Source organism: Cynara cardunculus (assembly GCF_001531365.2).
Source record: "Cynara cardunculus var. scolymus isolate 2C chromosome LG 13, CcrdV1, whole genome shotgun sequence".
NCBI lineage: Eukaryota > Viridiplantae > Streptophyta > Magnoliopsida > Asterales > Asteraceae > Cynara > Cynara cardunculus.
The window spans coordinates 25,610,044-25,621,958 of record NC_037540.1 but is presented as its reverse complement, the minus strand read 5'-3'; the positions used below and the strand labels follow the sequence as shown (position 1 = coordinate 25,621,958).

At 32.6% G+C, this 11,915-nt stretch overlaps 1 long non-coding RNA gene across 1 annotated transcript; it reads left to right on the top strand.

Moving 5' to 3' along the window:
* Window positions 1-8,230: 8,230 nt before the first annotated feature.
* On the top strand, window positions 8,231-11,519 carry LOC112526140. The gene is made up of 4 exons (XR_003070486.1): window positions 8,231-8,389; window positions 8,566-8,756; window positions 10,879-10,968; window positions 11,405-11,519. It is a non-coding gene; the product is annotated as an uncharacterized LOC112526140 (long non-coding RNA).
* Window positions 11,520-11,915: the final 396 nt, after the last annotated feature.

Sequence of the window (11,915 nt, the reverse complement as noted above, 5' to 3'; positions counted from 1 at the left end):
GATTGGTTGAGATTGGTTCTCACAGTTACCACAAACAACTCAGTTCTCCCTTGAATAGACCCCTATATATATATATATATATATATATATATATAATAGGTATGTTCATGTGTGTGCATGAATTTATGTATGCATGGGTAAAAATTGTGCATGCATGTGGGGTGAGCGGGTAGCGGACTTTCCATGTAAGGAAAGTATAAATATAAGGGTTGGGTTATGAGGCAAGTTTTCTTGCCTCATTTGGAAGGTTTTTGGGAGATTTAGAGAGAAAGGTTGTCCGGAGATTCAAGTGTTGAATCAAGTTGGTCTTTGCATTTCTTATCTTCTTCAAAATCTGAGTTCAATCTTTAAGGTGAGTGATTTCTAAAAATACTATTTTAAAAGCTTTGATTTTTACTATAAGAACTGGATATTATTTTAAAAACTGGTTTTGTGCGACTTGGGTTTATTCGGACAAAGGTTGATCGGACTAGGTATAAACCGGACAAAGTTTGTCCGGATTACTCTTAAACCGGGTAGAAGTTGTCCGAGTTAACTATAAAATCGCTTAAGTGTTGTGTGATTTAGGGTGTTAGTGAGAACTTGATTTATGTAAATCGGATTAAGGTTTTGAACGGAGAAATATGAATACGACCAGACATTGTGCGGTTTAGCCTTAAAATCGCCTAATGGTCGTGCGGATTAGTTTTAAACCGATCACGTATTGAGCGGTTTAGTCATAAATCACTCAAGGGTTATGCGGACTAATTATAAGTCGGATAAGTATCTTGTCCGGATTTCCTTAAACCGAACATAAGTCATGTGATTTAGTCTAAATCGACTAACGGTTGTCTGGATTAGTAAATCGGACAAAAAGGGATAAGTGTTGTTCGGATTGTATATCCGGATAACTTTTATTTGATAATTTTCAGGTGTTAAATATTTTAGAAATTTATTTAGTTTAAAAAATCTATTATTGGGTTTGATTATGGATTTATAAAAAAAGGGTATTTTATATGTTTCTACCAAGTGTGATGACGTAAGTCTGTTTTGGTATGGAATTGGATTTTGTAAACTGTTTCTACCAAGCGTGGTGACGTAAGTCTGTTTTGGTATGAAACTTGTTTTAAGTGGTAGTTCCCCCAGACGTGGTGACTTTTTTCTGTTCTGGCTTGGAACTCGGAATAGGTACTTTCAGACGTGGTGACTTTTGTCTGTTTTGATAAGTAGCCCTATTTTGATATAAAAATAAAATGTGGCATATCAAGAAGAGGTGTACCTGGAATAAGGGAGACATTGTCATATGTGGATATTATTACAACTCTTATTATTATTACTAATTGGAATTAATAACTTTGAATCATCATTTCTTTGTGATTTGATGAATTAGAGATATTATTCTTATTAGAAATATTAATTTAGATGTTATTGAGAAGGAGAAAATGGTTTGTCATAAAGGGCAAGTATTGCCTTAAATCTTTCCATTAATATTTATAAAGGAGTGGTTTGGTGATTAAAGAAACTTTGGTTACAATATTTGTTTCATATTAGGAACGTTGGATCTTTAAGCAGATGTATTTTATTTATAAAATTGAGATTCTTGGATATATCATATTTTACATGTCATTGGGAGCTACATTATTTGTTTGTAGTGCAAATATTTCTAAGCAAAGTTGTTTTATTACATTTTGGTGTTCATCACCCCGCGTTTGCAAAGAAGGGATTTACTCACTAGACCCTTCTGGTCTAACCCTCGTTTTCTGTTTTAAAAATATAAAATGCAGGAATGGCGGGGTCCAGAGATAATAAGGGGAAAGAGAAAATGTAATTATTTTCCTAACCTATTATCTGTTTTTGAAGATCTGCTTTTGATGACTTGTTTTGAAGATACATGTTGTATTACATGTGTTAGTACATGATTTGTTTTGGAAATTTTTATATGTAGATTTTGTACATATAAGAATCCTTGTACTAGTGGGACCTTGTGATGTAAACTATATTTCCATATAATGAAATATGTATTATATGCAAATGTGGTGTTTGTGGGGTGTTACAGTTTGTTTCTAAACTGATTTCACCGAAGCCATGTACATGTATCGGGTCAAGGTGACGTTCTTCATCATTGATGAAGAAGCACCTTCTGAAACTGTCGAATATCTCCTTGGTAGGGGACATGTGCTTAGAAATCATAGTGCTTACATACCAAACGGAATTCCATGACCCCGTGTCTGTTCCTTCGACCATATAGTCTCCATTTATGATGATCCTCTCTGTGTGTTTTTGTTGATAGGGCTGTAGTGGACCAAGCACTTGATTAGATTGATTGTCATGACTTGTTTCGGTTTTGACCGGGCGTTGCACCGCTTGCCTTAGCATTAATCGGTTCGCTCTTCTTGGGCAGTCCTAGGCGAAATGCCCTTTCAACATGCAACGATAACATGTTGGTCTTTTGATTCGTTTCTCATTATTTTCACGATTGCTGCTAGCACCGTAACGTGGATTAGCCAATTTCTCGCTTCCATGAGATCGAATATGAGTGTTGCGAAGTTGTTGGAGAGTCCTCATCGTTTTTCTCCGTCTTTGATCTTGCTTATGATTTTGATCCAACCGTCGGCTTTGATACCATGTTCGGGATGAAGGCTTTGACATCGAAACATTTGAGTGTTTCGATTTAGAACCTTCTCCGTTAGTGATCTCATGATCGAGATTCTTAGATGTGGAAAAACCCATTGTAGTATCGAACTAACACACACACACACACACCTTATAAGAATTAGGATGTAATTTAGGGAAGGATAACAAATTGTATATATTGAAGAGAGTATATTCAACAAAGCAACCGATCAATGTATTTATACATGATGAATCGGTGCCAATATGATCATCACGTCGGTTGGCATGGGGTGCCATAACCGACGTCCATAACTCCTTAAGAAAACTACCTGCCAGCATTACATATGAGGTGTCACATGACCCCCTCTTTATTTATAATTAAAAAGTAATAAACCTATAATTAATTCTAAGTTTTGACATTTAATTTTTCCAACATAAAATAGTACGATTCTGCTAAAGTGAATGAAAGTTTCTAGAGTTTCTACACTGTTTTGACAGGACCATACCAGATGAAACACACAACCATGACAAAATAAACAAAACTCATTGGATTGAAAATACAATTAACATGACGGTTGGCTTAAAGGACACAACCATGACAAAATAAACCAAACTCATTGGATTGAAAAATACAACTGACACCACGAGTGACTTAAAGGGGCAATTAAGACTGCCATGTGAAAACCACAACTCCTTGTTATATAACACCTAGTTAACTTGCACAGGTGATAAGAACCAATACCAACTAGTTTATATTGGAGTTGGATTACAATTAGCTAACAGATAAATATAGTTTGTGTTCATTTTTTGGACCATCGAATCTTTTATATTCCTCTAATAGTAATAGGCTAGATTAGCCATTGAGCTCCATCACAAAAGCTATAGTTTTGAATCACTTTGTGATTTAAATTTGTAATCTTTTTTTCAGTTTCTTGATCAATAAATGTGCTCTTCTTATTATTCATGCGGACGTATATCTCCTATCAGACGTGGAACCACATAATTTTTTTTGTCGTTTGTGTTTCATTCATCTTGTTTGTGTTTGGTATCAATCCTACGTTGATTTCGGCATTGTTGTTGATTACACCTTATCGTTGTTCACAAAAGTTGCATCTTTACCGTTTAGGACGTGCAATCTTATCCCAACAATAGATAGTAAGTGGTACCAACGCTTTGGATTTAATCTTGGCATAGTTTTGAAAACTTTATTAGCTTTTTTGGAAAGCACTTAAGAACTAAACACCAACGAGACAGTCGGTATAGCAGAGATCTCAATACCTAATATGGCCGTCCCTGGGAGCCCAGGGCCCATAAAAATTAGGGGCCTAATTTTTTTTAATATATATATATTAGTAGTTCAAAAAAATTAGTAAATACAAGATATATAAAAAAATTTAGTATATAAATGACAAGAAAATATTTTGGTACTACATTAACTATTAAAGACCCAAACATGTATGAATTAAATATATTGGAGAAAAAAAAAATACCTAAAGAGGTTAATCTGTCGTTCATTATATAATATTATTTAATGTTTTTCTAAGTTTTTTTTATCTAATATCGACATCTAAAACTACTTGCTTCGAAAACTTTGATATATTCTCCATAATTTATCTCCCATCGACTCTTTTGATTGTTCCATTCTTGCATGAATTCTATTTTGATATTAGAATATGATATATTTTCTTGTTATTAGATAACAAAACCCCCATCTTTTGAAAAAATTACCAACAATATAAGACGATACAACTTATATCTATATTTAGAATAATAAAACTATAACTGTTTATCATAGTTGTTCTTTATTATCTATTATTGAGTGTATAAATCTCATGTACTATTTTATCTCTAAAAGAATAATAAGATCTCAAACTATCACTAGCATGAGTTTTTTAATTTATATAATCAATGATTCCAGAAAAATTTGTTTTAACCTTAACCTTATGTTCTTAAGTCTTCTTTTACGTAGGAAAAAAAATATTTTGTTCTCGAGATTTTTTTAAGGAAAGGAAAAAAATTATATCAAAATTTATTTTTATTTCATTATTTCTCCTTCCTCTCTCTTCTCTATTAAAAACACAAACAAAAAACTTTAATTTTCTTTTTCTTTCTCATTCTTTTCTTTCATTCCCAAATTCGAAAACATAATATAACAGTTTAAAATGGTATTAATCTTCCCAAATTCGAAAATATAATATAAAAGTTTAAAATGGTGTTAAACTTCTCAAATTCGAAAACATAATATAAAAGTTTAATATGGTATTAATCTCCCCAAATTCGAAAATATAATATAAAAGTTTAAAATGGTGTTAAGAACATTAACATGAGATGACATGGAAAACCAACCTATTTACATTGATTTACATAGTGTCACTCGGAAATCAGAAGAATCGACTTTGTGACCCCAAATAATGTTATTCTATGTACCAAAAGTATATCATAGGATGTTTTTGATGACGAAACAAATCAACGATACTACCAAAAAATGTTCTAGTAGATAATATTAATTTAGAAATGAGTATTGATTGATTTTGTGTCCAGAAATACTCGGAAAAACGGTTTTATATGAATTCAATGTTATTTCTGATTATACAAACAATATATTGAAAAAATATCATACTTATCGGGGGCTCCTTTTTACATTTTGCCCAGGGCCTAAAAATTGTCTAGAATGGGCCTGATACCTAGTAAACTATCTTCATCAAGGACTCCTACCAATGTTAAAGGTGTTGGGTTATGAGATCTAAACAAATAGCATAAGAAAACAAACCTAACCAATGATTCAAAAGAAAAATAGTAGTAGATCAGATGATAAAAATTATCTTATGATGATAAAGATATGTTCTTTATGATGATTGAGTCTGAAAGCTGCAAACTTTGTGCTTCCAATCTCTAATGATATCTACACAGGATTTGGATCATGATACAATTGTATAAATGTCTTTGCTTTGATATGATATTAGTCGCAACTATCAAATCTTGGACGTGTTTTACAATGTTTTGACTTTTAGTTCATGATACCCTAATCCCATTAGACTACAGTTGTAAGGAGGAAAGTGTAACACTGTTGAAATACGAGGGTCGTAAACTCAGTAGAAAATACATGTATTCCATCAAGAATTCATATGAAACAGAGTAGGATGGGTTTTTGAAAATTTTACTAGTATGAGCAACAACCATTTCATGTCGTATCTGAATCTAAGCAACGAACTCAGCTTGTTGCCTCTGCAGTATCCACACAAACTGAATCCAGATGATGTCCAATGCCAAGAGATGAGATCCTCTTCCTTCCCGAATGTTGGATACGGTCTCCAACTCCTTGGAGGAATGGATGAACATCTTGTGTAGAGAGAAAGAATTGATCTTATGAACAATTCTTGCAACTTTTTCTCAGCCTCACTCTCTTACCATTGTCTCACAATGGTCTCCATTTATATAAGTGTAATGTTCGTACCTATCTCATAGGTACTACTACGGGAAGAATGGCACAAATCTTTAGAAGATCTCATATCTTTTAAAGGATTGTTTGTCCTTTCCATAAATATATTGACAAGTCACTATTTGTCGATCATATCCCAAACTTGTCAAACAAGCTAGCCATAATCTGATTTAATAAGATAGAATCAGATATAATAATTAAATGCTTTAATTAATTATTTATTCTCCTTATTCAGATATACATTTTATGTGTATGACCAATTGAGACTTTATCTCGTTCGTGATAATTATAAATCCTATTTGCATTTATAAACAAAGAGCGACATCTAGCAAAACATCATCATTACCCAAATAATAAAGTTTGGCGATTTAGCTAATCAGCAAACTGTGTGATCACTATCAATGTACACATTTTATATCCCTTTGTTCTCGCTATCCAAATCGAACGCGAGGCATGTATATGTCATCGTCATTATGTATCATCTTTAGTTTCTTGATTTCAGAATATACTGATAAGACATATATCAGTATCCTATACCTATACTGACTACGTAAGCATGCATGCACTTCCTCAATACTATTTAATCGAGGACCTAAGGATATCATTCTTGTCATCCAAGAAGAACAAATCCTATCTTTTATCCTTGATGATACTACTAAGTGATATATGATATACCCAACAACCGTTCTATCACCAGTTATAGAATAATTAGAATCAGTTATCAAAGTACATCACTCACACAAACTAAACTCCATGATCTTAAGTCAAAGTACCATATGTACAACGACCATATGAGAAACGTCCATGCCACTCATATGACATTCAATGAAACATTCTTATAGAGAGTCACGTCCAGTTCACAAGATCTCATCTTCTATCCATATGTGGATTATATATCTCCATATGGGTCCCAGCATATACTAGCCCTTCCATATTAATTCAACTTAAACCCGAATTAATAATTGACTAGGGACATTTTAGAATACATTATTCTAAGGTTATTATTATGTTTTGATATAACGCATAATAATACATAAACATAATAATTAGACAATGTCTTTCATTAATTACTTATGATATATTGGTGTTTTGACCTTGGATATACCATTTATTAAGTTGTGAGTGGAGAATGGTAATGGTATATGGTCATGCTAAACAACATAAAGAAATCAACGTTTTAGAGCAAACAGTGAGCCACACGGGTTGACGTATGACATAAGCCGCGTGAGGCTCTGTTGTTTCAAGCTGAGTAGTGTAGGCAACACATGTCGTGACCATAGTTGTAGGGTTCATGCTGGTGCGATTTAAATGAGTTTTAGCTAGGGTTTTGATCATTTCTTCTTATCTCTTCATTAAAGACGATTGTGGGGTTTGGAGAAGGCGAGAAGCATTTCTCATAGCCATTAAGAGCATTTAAGTCTATGAAATCAAGTGTTGGTGTGATATCATCTTCTTTTTAGGAATTTGACTGGTTTCTAGGTTTTTGTCAAAAACTAGCATTATGAGTTCATCATACTTTAATCTAAATCATTATACATGTCAAAATATTATTCTCCTAAACTTCCCTCTTGGTGCATTTCCTTTATTTGGTGATTTTGGTCTATTTTGGGCGATTTGGTTGATTTGAGGTTTTGCTCCTTTTGGCATAAATGTTTGACTCACTTAAAATGTTATAAATGTAGGTTTGTCTATATATATGTGTTAGGACATTTTATAATTGTATTAAAGTTGAGGGAATCATTGTGTAAAATATCCTAAGGGGTATATAAAGCTTTTGTCTTGTTAGTTTTAATACAAAGCTTTCATTTTGTAGGAACTTAATTATAGTATGTGATGAAATATTCTCTATTAATAAGATAGTGATTTCATCATTATTAATCTTGATTCTTTGGTCATATATTGTTTTCTGGGATCTATAATTGAAGACAATTTGAAGAATGAACCTCATGAATCTAGGTTTGTATTGGGTTTGTGTCACTTATGAATCTATATTACCTTATAAACCAGATTTGATCAATGTCTTAAAAACAATGTTAAATACATAAGGTACTACTTGCTTATGCATAAAGTCTTAAAAGTCTTATAAGGAGCATAATATAGTCTATTCGGTTTTCTTCTCCCACTCCCTAGGTAATTTATATTTCCAATTGAACTATTCTCAAGGTAGCTATTGATTTCCCAAAGTTTACAGATCATTTTATATCTGATGAAACACTTGCTATGTTCTATCCACCTCTTCAATGTCATCGTCGCTGCTCCATCTAGGCCTCAAATGGCGTTCTCCATGCCGATGTTCCTTCACTTTTGTTTCTTTTTCTCTTCTTATGTTTCCTGTGAACAAAGGTCTCTGATGACGTGGTATATTTTTTTTTTAAGTTTATTGAAATCTCAAGCCGATTACCTGATGATAATTTAGATTATGTGTATTCTGAATTGGGCTTTTATCGTTGTTTCATATTGTCGGTTCAATTTTGATTGATTTATTATTTTTTGGTGTTTGATGCCTGAATTAGGGTTTCTTTATCGATTTCCAGGTCAATGGATTCAATTGACTGATTTCAAATTTTGAAATCATCCATTTCTCTCCGTTCATGATGCTGACTGCTCTTGAATTAAAAAAAATACTAATATGGTGATTCCTTCTCTTCTTGTCTGCTACTCACCTATTTTGAATGTCTGATCTACAACATTTCCTTTCAAACCTTTAATTAGGAACGAGAAGGAGGTAAATGTTACTGCTTCCAAAGCCTTTGGATGTGTATTGATTTCATCTATCAAGCAACTTTTTTCTTGCTTACAAATCATAAGATATTCTTTATTGCTTTCAGTCATGTTTGGTCTATCTTTGTTGTTTTTTATTGTACATTTTCCAGGTTTAATGTAGATGAACTGTTCGATAAAATGCCTAAGATAACAACCACCATTAATTCTTCTTAGAATATGATATATGCTTCCTGTAGCACCCCGTTTATAGATGTGTTCTTTAATTATTAACTATAAAATTAGTCTAGAAAAAGAAACAAATAAGCATCATCAACAACAAAAGAGCTGGAATTTGTAATGAGAGAATCAACAAAAGACTCAATAAAGCATCCTCTAATGAGGTACTTCTGATTAGACCACTTAATTGAGTATAATAACTATGAATTAGTTCTATGTCACGTGCCACTTCTAATATGCAGAGTAACATACAAATGAAATTTCACAGTTAAAGTCACTAAGCTATAGCATATGGTTGATTTTTAACTTAAAATTGATTTTTACTTAAATTCAGGGTATGTAATTAAGAAGTTACAACCTTTAGGCCTACTTCTCCTTACATGAAATTGTAGTCTTAATGCATGGGTTGAGCATCATTAAAAGCCGTACATATGGTTATTTTTTTGTACTTGAATAGCACATCCACGGGATATAATGACATGCCCGGAAGATATGGATTTAACCTTCCAATAACACGGAGCTCTAAAGCCTGGCATCTTTATCATGTTGTACTTCACTGATAAGATCATTGCATTAACAATGATTCCAAAACAAAAACATGACTAAAAGAAAGAGAGAAGATTGACAATGAGAAACAAAAGCAACAAGATTGCACTTGGTTTGAGTTTTAATAATTAAGCTGCAATCTATGGCACTACAAACTCTATTAGTTTTTAAAGCATACATGAAAAGAATGGAAGCAATATATGATTATGTACATACATAATGATTTCACGTGGATAGATGGGAGTGCATAGACAGAAGCCAAAAAGTAGTACCTTAGAGGGTGTTGGGTTGAAACCAGCATCCATCCCTAGAATCACAACAATAAGCGCTCAAACATATAGAAGATGTAGAAAAGTGCTGAATTTTAAGGAAAGGAAACACATACCATGTTTGAATATTTGCATCAACATAAATAAATATTATAGACATGAAACTGGTTAGTATTCAAGAAGAGCAAAGTTGTTATAAGATATATTTCATCAAAACCAGAAATTGTTCAAAAACCATCCAAGCACATTCTATGTAAGTGGACAAGAAAAAAACGACACTTGCACCGCAAAATCTATATTGATGGTTCTTTGACAATTTAAAGAGAATATAAGGTTCAATTAGTTCATTATGACTGGAACTACAACTTCTCCCTAACGTCTCTCTTCATGTTGTACTTTAAGTAAAAAACTGGTCCTATTATAGATTTCTATCTACTCTAATGTCTTCACCTACACTCTCCATGAATCTATGTAAAGTTATTTAAATTTTCTACCACCAAATCTTGTTCAATAGATGATGTCCAGAGCCTTGATTCAAATTACCCTACGTATTACCCTGATTCAAATTTCCCTACTTGTAAATCTGTTTAAATTTTAATGGGTTCTTGTTTACCTCGATTTACTCATTAGAAACTTCAATGTATAGATATCATTTATTAGGTTGGTGTTTCAATTATATTTGTTATATATTTAGGCTTTAGGGTTATGTGCTTCATTTTTTGTACTTCATCCTTGCATGTTTTTATGTGCCTTCACGAAAGAATTTTGCCTGCGAATACATCGAGAAAATAACTGTACATGTGCACCCTCCATCCTTGAGCTAGCTGTTGGGGATGAGTTATGCTAGGTTTATTACAATCATACCCTTAATTATCTTAATTCTTCTTCCATAGAACTAGAAATATTCGTTATTTTTCCCATATCTAGATCGAGAAGTTTTTTGAGTTGCTTCAACATTTATGCAAGAGAGCTTCTGCTAGCTTATTTAATAGTTAAATACGTCTTTAAATATGTTTTTGGCGTTTATGATTCACTATAGTTGTTATTGTTCTTTTGTTTTTATCATAAGCAATCTTTTCATGGTTGGTGCAGTTGATTGATTTTGCACTCCTAAAATTTGGTGCAATGCTCATTTGTCGACAGCCTATGTATCCACAAACATTCAAAGTTCAAATTTTCATCGTAAGCTTTTGCATCTTATATTTTATTTATTTTTTGCAAGGCCATTATTTATCCATAAACACTCAAAGTTCCCCATCCATCTTGACACTTTCAAGAGATGCTTGTAATTTTTTTCCCAGCAGAGTTTGTGTCAGCTCAACTAAATCTTCTTACTTTTTTCCAGAAGAGTCTAGGTTCTTTTTCTTTTTGTATATTCGACATCTAAGGCTATAATTAGCAAGTTTAGCTCCAAAAGTTTCTAGCTTTCAAGATTCATGTTTTTAGTGTAGTACTAATTAAATTTTCATATCTTGTTTAAATGTGTTCTTGTACGAAAGGATTCTAAGAAAAGGGAATTTTACAATGTTGTAGTTTCTCAACACGGTGGAGCACCTATTAGAGCCTGCGCATATGAATTTTCTGAGTTCCTTGGATTAATGATAGGGATGAAATGCAGGTCAATCGAGGGAGCCATCCATGAACTTGGGCATTGCCAAATTTCTTGGTTTTCAACAATTACTGTGCAGTTTGTTACTATGTTTGTGATGGTGTTATTTCCAGCTTTTCTGTTGCTTATTTGGTACCTATGTTGGTATGAGTGAAAAGTTCATCAAGAGTTGTTGTGGTTAGGGCTGCAAATGGAGTTGTAAATATGCATCATAATTAGTGTTTTACTTATAAACATTTTATTGATTTCCTATTATTGGTTTCACCTTCAAGTTTTTACATATAACTTTTTTTAAAGTTGCATATGAAATCCATAAAGGTAAATGATGAGTAACTGATAAACATATTCAAATTTCAAATACAATATATTTAATGTTGATTCGTTGTGATAACCAGGGATTAAAGGCAGCAACGTTGAGGTAATCTTTATGTGAACATTATATGAGTATGTGATAATGTGCATGTTTATTTAAGAAAATGCATGGATCATATATATGTGAATATGTTGTTGTGCATATGTG